The sequence below is a fragment of the Cornus florida genome, unplaced genomic scaffold (assembly GCF_030987335.1).
Source record: "Cornus florida cultivar Cherokee Brave unplaced genomic scaffold, ASM3098733v1 CherokeeBrave_3.0.0_Hap2_Chr01, whole genome shotgun sequence".
In the NCBI taxonomy this organism is placed as follows: domain Eukaryota; kingdom Viridiplantae; phylum Streptophyta; class Magnoliopsida; order Cornales; family Cornaceae; genus Cornus; species Cornus florida.
Window position 1 is genome coordinate 17,538,002 of NW_026775571.1, and position 10,498 is coordinate 17,548,499.

The 10,498-nt window shown below is 36.7% G+C and overlaps 1 non-coding gene across 1 annotated transcript; it reads right to left on the minus strand.

Annotated features, from left to right (window-relative positions):
• Positions 1 to 3,229: 3,229 nt before the first annotated feature.
• Positions 3,230 to 3,331, minus strand: LOC132284406 (small nucleolar RNA R71). Its single transcript, XR_009472264.1, has one exon. It is a non-coding gene; the product is annotated as a small nucleolar RNA R71 (small nucleolar RNA).
• Positions 3,332 to 10,498: the final 7,167 nt, after the last annotated feature.

Sequence of the window (10,498 nt, forward strand, 5' to 3'; positions counted from 1 at the left end):
CATAAATCTTCCAGAACCAGCACATTAATATTTGAAAACCTACTTCTTCTAGAAACTATTATCCTAGACCTACTTTCCCAAACCTCTAGATTGAAGAAAGATGATAGTTCTAGCAAGCTGCTTATCATGGTGGCACTATTTATGAATGGAACATAGATGGCAAAATCGAGTATCACATTCTCAATACCCTTCAAGAAATGACAATGGTCAGTACTGCTTACAAAACCAAGAATGACTCATCTGATCCTACTATAGCACAACTCTTAGTAGGAGGTTTTATAGGACAACTCAAAGGATGGTGGGACAACATCCTTACTCCTGATAAATGCCATACGATTCTTCATTCCATCAAAACAACTCCCGAAAGAACAACGATCAAAATAGAAGAGGGTAAAGGTATAAAAGATGTAGGTGCTACACTCATTTTCTTTATCGCTAAACAATTCCTTGGTGACCTTTCAATTGTTAGAGACAAAACCTCAGAGATCTTAGCCAACCTTAGATGCCGCAAACTTCAGGATTTTCTGTGGTATAAATGATGAGTGCTCAAATGTGATGCATTTTAACACCTAAGCTAGGGTATTCTAGTCCAATCATCTATCTTATTTTCATGTCTTAGATACTTATTTGTGTTATTGCCTATTGCAGGTGAATAATGTTCAAATAGGCTAACAAGAGCCATTTAGACCATTTTTGGAGCTAAGGAGCAAAGTTGGAAATAAGCCAAGAAGAATGCATCAGGGAAACTTTGATCGATCGAAGGGGAGTCCCGATCAATCGAAGTGATCTTCAATCGATCGAAATCAAGGCGGTGCCAGCTCAGCCAATGGGATGGAGCCTGGAATATATTTTGTGCCATGTCAGCTTCAATCGATTGAAGCCAAGTGTTTGATCGATCAAAAATCTTCAATCGATCGAAAATGCTGTTGGCAGTGAGTTGTCTAATTCCCGAGTGCGCCAATTCCTACCTACCTTGCATAGCTGCAAATTTTCTCCAATCCTAGGCTATTATTTTGACTTGGTCTGTACTCAAAGGAGTGTGTAATTGATTTATTGAACATCATTGTAATAGACAAAAGGGGGAGCAAAAATATAGAATATAGAATTTTCCTCTCTAGACTTAGGGTTTTTGGAGAAGAAAGTAAGGATGAGGATGATGAAGCCAACCTCCAAGCTAGCCCTTAAGGGTTCCATGTCTACTACAATGAGTGGCTAAATCCTTCTCTTGGAGCTAGAGATAGCCCCTAGGCATGCTTCTCAAACCTAGCTGTTATGTATTTTTGGGGATTTTAATTGTAATAAATGTTTTGACCATGAATAAATAGAGATCTTGTAATTTTTACTTGATTTATATGGATTAATGCTTTCAATTAATCATTTAGTTCTATCCATATGTCTATGTATGCTAGAATTAATGTTCATGTGCTTTCCTCTAGATTTAATGAAATTGATACATGTCTATGTGTGTTGATGATGTTAATCTAGTGATGGTCAAAGCATAGTGCTTAATGGAATACTTTTGTGATTTATTTGATGGTTCATACTTGTTTCTTGATGGATTGTATCACATCTCTAGTTTATTTAGTTTAATTTCATGTCACTATCCTAGTTGTAGTGTAATTGCTTTAATTTCTTAGGTAGGTGAACAATCCATGCTTGTTTCTTAATGTTCCATACTTGTGAATGCAAAGAGTGTTTATCTCTAGATATTTGTGTGTGCATTAATTATGGTTTAACTGAATGGATATTGGTCTCATTTGATAGGTTGTGTTATTCATTTAAATTGGCTAGACAATCTATACTTATTTGCCTTCCATGTTTAATTTCAATTAATGTCACACACCCACAAGTTACAATTTAAATTTCCCTATTAATGTATAATTGCTAGTGTTTGATAAAGTGAAGCTTAGTGGTGACTCTAAACCCCAAGACCTCTCTCCTATATCTTTTTCCTACTTTTTAGATTGCTTTTTACTTACATTAATCTTTAATTGCATTGTAGTTTAATTAAACAATCACTAACCATCTTTGATCATTCGACCAACTAATCTAACATTAATTTCCATCATAAACACACCTCCTTTCCCTTAGGACGATCCCTACTCACCCTAGCTATATTTAATAGTTAGATGTAGTAGTGGCACTTTACAAATTTAAACTTAGCCACACTACACATTTTTGCAACTCGGTTCGAGGCGACCACCAAGTTTTGGCGCCGTTGTTGGGGATTGGCACTGTCGTGTTTGGAAATTAATTAGGAATTAGTACTCTTTTGATCTTGTTTTTATTTTTATTTTATTTTGGTTACTTATTGTGTTTGTTCTTGAATGGCTAGGTGAATTGAGCCAAGAGAGTGAAGCAAAGGGAAATTGAAAAGCAAAAGAAGCCAAGTGAAGCTAAACAAGAGCATAAAAAGCTCAAAAATAAAAAATAAAAATAAAAAATTGCAAAGCAAACAAGGCAAAGAAAAAAATTGAAAAATTACTTAAAGTTAGATAAGGACCCTTTGTGAGCTTTTCTAAACTTAATCTCTAGTTAAATCGTGAGCCCGCGTGGAGGTAAGTTTTTCATTTCTTAGATAAATCGTGAGCCCATATGGAGGCAATTTAATTTTTCTTGCATATTGCTCAAAGTATGGGAGTATGGGAACATCGTAGGTGGAGATTTGTTGATTGATTTGTTACGGGGGCAAAGTTTTTGTTTTGTTGATTTTATTGTTGTGTTACTTGATTTTTGTGCGGTCTTAACCAACCCTTCATCATTCTAATGGAAAATCTAGAGGGTCATCTTGGTTATTTAGACCCGAATTTCATGGAACATCCTTCTTTCAACCAATGTCCTCCCAGAGCTCAAGCTCCAATTCCTCTAATGATCCTTCATGATCATTATAATCTCCATGAATACCATGCACCAACTTGCATCATGCTTCCTAATTTTGGGGCCAATCATTATAAAATTAAGCCCGAGACTATTCAAATGTGTCCACTTTTCTACGGCTTAGATGGTGAGGAAACATATAACATCTTAATGAATTTCTTGAGATATGTTCCACCATGAAATACATGAATGTCCCGGAGGAGGTCCTTAGGTTACTCCTTTTTCCCTTCACTCTTAAAAATAAGGCGAAACATTGGTTCAACACCTTAGGGGAAAATTCGATAACTTCTTAGATACAAATGCAAAATGGATTTTTGAAAAAATTTTACCCTATAAGTTTGACCAATTCAATGAGAACAACCATCAGAGAATTTTCTCACCTGAAAGGAAAACTTTTGCATGAGGCTTGGGAAAGATTGAATGATTTGTTAAAGAAATGTCCACACCATGGCATTCCAAAATGGCAAGTGGTTCAATATTTCTATGAAAGCTCATCCGACACTCATAAGGACATAGTTGATACATCATGTGGAGGTTCATATTTTGGAAAGCATGAAGATGATGTTTGGCACCTTTTTAAAAAAATGAGTGAAAATTCTTTACATAAATATCACACTTCTCGGTTAAGTCATGATTCTAATGAAAAGAGGAAAAATTTGAAATGGGTCAAATTGAAAGTCCAATGGAGATTGTAGTAGAGGTCAAAACTCTTTCTCAAAGACTTGATAAATTCTTATTGAGTCAAAAACCGGTTATCAAGTCATCTCCTTTTCATCACTCTCATCATTTTTGTGAGCATTGCATAACATGTTCTAGTATTTTACATTCTACTTCCAATTGTCCCTATGGACATGTATTTGATGAACACTTTGAACAAGTCAATGCAACATTTGTTCATCCTCATTCAAATGCCTATGTCCCAGGGTGGGATGAAAATTTAAGTTCTTTCCAAGCTAAAAATTCTCAAAATCGATATGTTCATCCTCATAAAAGAAATAAAAGTCCTCAAGAATTTGTTTCATCTTCTTCTCATCATCAAAGAATAACCACTTTTCACATCCTCAAGTCTATGAATCTCAAAATAGTTTTCATCATTCTCATGCACTTCCTAGTGATTCTATATTTGAGGACAAGGTTTTGGTGGCTTTGGGTGGTTTGGAAATGAACACCAATTTGTTGCATTCTCATTCTCAATCGATATCGAAGCTTGAATCTCAAATCGGGATGATAGCTAATGCATTGAATGCAAGAGAGATTGGTAAACTACCTAGCCAACCCGAAAGGAACCCAAAAGCCCAATATCTAGTGGAAGTAAACTCTACATCGGGGTGTCCTTCCCAAGAACAAGTGCAAGCCATTACTACTTTGAGAAGTGGCAAGCAAATTGACAATAGGGTTGAAAAACCAAATGAAGTTAGTGAGCCGGTACAACCCAAAGTTAGCACCCGTCCCATTTCCATTCCTACTCATACTTCCTTGGATGTTAGTGGTCTTAATAGGACTTCTCAATCTTCTTTGTCATCTCCTTAAGTTACAAAATCTTATGAGCCAAAAGCTTCATTTCCATATGCTTTGAGAGAGACTTCGCCTTTTAGAAGGCAAGAAGGGAAAATCCATGACATGATGGAGGTGTTTAAGCAAGTTAACATAAATCTTCCCCTCTTAGATGCAATTAGGCAAATTCCGCCTTATACAAAATTTTTAAAAGACCTTTGCACACAAAAGAGAAAGAGTAAGTGATAAGTCCTTAAAAAAGTGTTTCTCACGGAGCAAGCGAGTTCCATTATCCAACATAACACTCCACCTAAGTTCAAAGATCCCGGTGCTCCGACCATCTCATGTGTGATTAGAAACCATGAAGTTCGTAGAGCTCTTCTTGACTTAGGAGCGAGTGCTAATTTGATTCCTTACTCCGTGTATGTCCAATTAGGATTAAATGAATTGAAGCCAACATCAGTGGTTCTTTAATTAGCCGATAGATCCATCAAAACTCCTATGGGCATGGTTGAGGACATACTTATCAAGGTTGACAAGTTCTACTTTTCGGTTGATTTTGTAGTTCTTGATACCGAACCAGTTGCTAATCTTACCAACCACATCCCAATCATCTTAGGAAGGCCATTTCTTGCCACCGCAAATGCAACTATCAATTGTAGATCCGGGGTTATGGACCTTTCTTTTGGTAACATAATGGTTAAGGTTAATATTTTCAATGCAAGTCGACATCCCATCGATGAAGACGAGTGTTTCTTTATAGATGTCTTAGATGAGGTTGTTGAGGAGTCCATTCCTTCCATGATTATGAAAAAGCCAACCGAGGACAATCTTTCATCTCTTGTTTCCGAGGATCCTCTCACATCTTGTCTCCTTGAAATGTATGGTAATTGTGGGTCTGATAATGAAGGATCAATGAATGAAGTAAATGATTTAATGGAATCCGTTGCAAGTTTAGATTTCCCACCTTGGAAAGCTCCAAAGGAACCTTTTCCTCGACTCTCTAGCACTCCACCGGTCCCATCTTTAGTCTCTCCACCCACTCTTGAGCTTAAAACTCTTCCTTCCAATCTTAAGTATGCCTTCTTGGGCCCAAAAGAGACTCTTCCAGTCATTAAATCTTCAAGCCTTGAAGAGGACCAAGAGAATGATCTTTTAAATGTGCTTAAAGAACATAAGGAACCTATTGGATGGAGTGTGGCAGATCTAAAGGGAATTGAGCCTTTTATTTGTATGCATCGCATACTTATGGAAGAAGATACAAAACCTTTTAGGGATGCCCAAAGGAGATTAAATCCAAACATGAAAGAAGTGGTTAAAAAGGAAGTTGTTAAACTTTTACAAGCCAGTATAATTTATCCAATCTCTAATAGCAGATGGTTGAGTCTAACTCAAGTAGTTCCCAAGAAATCAGGGATTCCTGTGTTTGAAAATTCAAAAGGTAAGGCAATTTCTAAGCGTACCGCTAATTCATAGCGTGTATGGATTGATTATCGAAAATTAAATGCCGCCACTAGAAAAGATCAATTTCCTTTGACATTTATTGATCAGATTCTAGAGAGATTGGCCAGGCAACAATATTATTACTTTCTTGATGGCTATTCTGGTTACAATCAAGTAGCTTTAGACCCTTTAGACCAAGACAAAACCACCTTTACTTGTCCTTTTGGTACATTTGCTTATAAGCAGAAGCCTTTTGATTTGTGCAATGCTCCCGCATTCCAAAGGTGTATGACGTTAATTTTCTCGGACATGGTGGAAGAGTATCTAGAAGTCTTTATGGATGATTTTTCTATCTTTGGGTGCTCATTTAATGCATGCCTTAAAAATCTATCTTTGGTACTTAAAAGATGTCGCGAAACCAACCTTGTTCTTAGTTGGGAAAAGAGCCATTTCATGGTTCAAGAAGGTATTATTTTAGGTCATGTCATCTCAAAAAGGGGTATCGAGGTGGATAAAACAAAAGTTGAGCTCATTTCTGAATTACCTCCACCTTCTATAGAGAGAGAGGTTCGCTCCTTTTTAGGTCATGCCGGCTTCTATCGCTGTTTCATCAATAATTTTAGCAAAATTACTAGACCCCTGTGCAATCTTCTTGCCAAGGAGACTCCTTTTGTCTTTGATCAAGCATACCTTAATGCTTTCCATACACTTCATGGTTTGTTGTCATCAGCTCCGATCATGCAAACTGCTAATTGGTCATTACCGTTTGAAATCATGTGTGATGCCTCTAATTACGCTATGGGAGCAGTTTTCGGGCAAAGGGTAGTCAAACTTCCATGCACTGTATACTATGCAAGTAAGACCCTCTTAGGAGCTTAATTGAATTACTCCACTACCAAGAAAGAATTACTTGTTATAGTGTATGCTCTTGATAAAGTCAGGTCCTATCTCTTAGGCTCAAAAGTAATTGTCTATTCTGATCATGTTACTTTAAGACATCTTTTGACTAAGAAGGAAACAAAGCCTCGTCTGAAAAGATAGATTTTGCTTCTTCAGGAATTTGATTTTGAAATCAAAGATAAGAAAGGCACCAAAAATGTGGTTGCCGACTATCTTTCAAGGTTGATGGTCGAATCTTCTCCAAGCCCACTAATTCATAATTCTTTTCCGGATGAACAACTCTTCCAAATTTCCAATGGACAAATGCCTTAATTTGCCGATATTGTGAATTATCCTGCGATTGGCAAACTTCCCACTAATTGGTCAAGGTAAGAAAAGAAACGATTCTTTGCCAACATCGAAAAATATTATTGGGAAGATCCCATTTTGTTTCAATATTACCCGAATCAAATTGTGAGGAGATGTATTCCGGAGAGTGAAGTTCCTAGTGTCCTTGCATTTTGTCATACCCTTGCATGTGGCGGGCATTTTAGTACAAAGAAAACCACCTTGAAGGTTCTTCAGAGTGGGCTATTTTGGCCTACTATTCGTAGAGATGCCTACAATTTTTACAAGGAGTGTGAAAGATGTCAAAAAATGGGATCAATGTCAAGAAGAGATATGATACCCTTGACAAATATTCTTGTTGTGGAGGTTTTTGATATTCGGGGTATTGATTTCATGGGTCCATTTCCTATGTCTTATGGCTTTCAATATATTCTACTTGCCATTGATTATGCTTCTAAGTGGGTGGAAGCTTATGCTACCAAAACGAATGACCATTCTGTGGTTATTCAATTCATTAAATTTAATATCTTTGCTCGTTTTGGTATGCCAAGGGCTATAATAAGTGATGGAAGGAAGCATTTTTGCAATCAATTCTTGAAACACTTATTTCTTAAGTACTCTGTTATTCATAAAGTGGCCACCTCTACCATCCTCAAACAAGTGGGCAAGTAGAAGTGTTAAATCCGGAAATAAAGCACATTCTTGAAAAAATAGTAAACACTACCCGGAAAGATTGGTTGAGCATATTAAATGATGCTTTGTGGGCTTATCGGACGTCATATAAGACTCCCATTGGCATGTCTCTTTATAGACTTGTCTATAGAAAGCCTTGCCATCTCTCGGTTGAATTAGAACACAAAGCTATGTGGGCGGTTGAAAAGCTCAATCTTGACCTTGACAAAGCCGGAGAGAATCGTTTACTCTGATTGAATGAGTTGGAAGAGTTAAGACACAATGTATATAATAATTGAATGAGTTGGAAGAATTAAGACACAATGTATATGATAATGCCAAACTTTACAAAGAAAGAACTAAAGCTTTTCATGACAAACATATTGTGAAGAAATCTTTTGAACTTGGTCAAAAAGCATGGCTCTTTAACTCTAGGCTAAAAGTATTTCCCAAAAAGTTACGAACCAAATGGGAAGGCCCATATGAGATCATTTCTGTTGCGCCTCATGGGACGATTGAAATACAAAGCTTAAAAGATGGAACTACATTCAAAGTGAATGGATAAAGGTTAAATCACTACATTGAAGGGCAAGTGTTTCAAAGACATATGGAATCCTCCCACTTGGTGGATCCAGTCTATGTTGATATTTGAGATTGTTTGAACATCGACTAGAGACGTTAATCCTAGTTCTAATAGAGTTGCAAAACTCTATTTCTCATTTTCTTTCTCATCTTTCATTTTTACAGCATCTAAATAATGATATTCCATGGTCTCATTAAAGCTTTCCAGGCATGTTATGAGTTTTCCACAAATCTACATTCTTAAAGTTTTCCAGCCTGGGTAACTTCAATCGATCGAACTTTATTTCGATCGATCGAATTGAGGTTTCAATCGATCAAAAGGAATTTTGATCGATCGTTTCTGTGTCAGAAATTTTTGCTCCCAAGACTCAGTTTTCCAAGGATTTTCAATCAATCAGGAAATTTTCGATCGATCAAAAAAAAAAAAAAAAAAAACTTGATAAATTCTTATTGAGTCAAAAATCGGTTATCAAGTCATCTCTTTTTCATCACTTTCATCATTTTTGTGAGCATTGCATAACATGTTCTAGTGTTTTACATTCTACTTCCAATTGTCCCCATGGACATGTATTTGATGAACACTTTGAACAAGTCAATGCTACATTTGCTTATCCTCATTCAAATGTCTATGTCCTGAGGTGGGATGAAAATTCAAGTTTTTTCCAAGATAAAAATTTTCAAAATCGATATATTCCTCCTTATAATAAAAATGAAGGTCCTCAAGAATTTGTTTCATCTTCTTCTCATCATTAAAGAATAACCACTTTTCACATCCTCAAGTCTATGAATCTCAAAATAGTTTTTATCATTCTCATGCACTTCCTAGTGATTCTATATTTAAGGACAAGGTTTTAGTGGCTTTGGGTAGTTTGGAAATAAACACCAATTTGTTGCATTCTCATTCTCAATCGATATCAAAGCTTGAATCTTAAATCGGGATGATAGCTAATGCATTGAATGCAAGAGAGATTAGTAAACTACCTAGCCAACCTGAAAGGAACCCAAAAGCCCAATATCTGGTGGAAGTAAACTCTACATCGGGGTGTCCTTCCCAAGAACAAGTGCAAGCCATTACTACTTTGAGAAGTGGCAAGCAAATTGACAATAGGGTTGAAAAACCAAATGAAGTTAGTGAACCGGAGAAACCCAAAGTTAGCACCCGTCCCATTTCCATTCCTACTCCTACTTCCTTAGATATTAGTGGGGTTAATAGGAATTCTTAATCTTCTTTATCATCTCCTCAAGTTACAAAATCTTATGAGCCAAAAGCTCCATTTCCATATACTTTGAGAGAGACTTCGCCTTTTGGAAGGCAAGAAGAGAACATCCATGACATAATGGAGGTGTTTAAGCAAGTCAACATAAATCTTCCCCTCTTGGATGCAATTAGGCAAATTCCGCCTTATACAAAAATTTTAAAAGACCTTTGCACACAAAAGAGAAAGAGTAAGAGGGATAAGTCCCTAAAAAAGTGTTTCTCACGGAGCAAGCGAGTTCCATTATTCAACATAACACTTCACCTAAGTTCAAAGATCCCGATGCTCCGACCATCTCATGTGTGATTGGAAACCATGAAGTTCGTAGAGCTCTTCTTGACTTAGGAGTGAGTGCCAATTTGATTCCTTACTCCGTGTATGTCTAATTAGGATTGAATGAATTGAAGCCAACATCAGTGGTGCTTCAATTAGCCGATAGATCCATCAAAACTCCTAGGGGCATGGTTGAGGACATACTTATCAAGGTTGACAAGTTCTACTATTCAGTTGATTTTATGGTTCTTGATATCGAACTAGTTACTAATCCTACCAACCACATCCCAATCATCTTAGGAAGGCCATTTCTTGCCACTGCAAATGCAACTATCAATTGTAGATCCGGGGTTATGGACCTTTCTTTTGGTAACATGATGGTTAAGGTTAATGTTTTCAATGCAAGTCGACATCCAATCGATGAAGACGAGTGTTGCCTTATAGATGTCTTAGTTGAGGTTGTTGAGGAGTCCATTTCATCCATGATTACGAAAAAGCTAACCGAGGACAATCTTTCATCTCTCCTTTCCGAGGATCCTCTTGCATCTTGTCTCCTTGAAATGTAAGGTAATTATGGGTTTGATAATGAAATATCAATGAATGAAGTAAATGATTTAATAGAATACGTTGCTAGTTTGGATTTCCCACCTTGGAAAACTCCACAGGAACCTCTT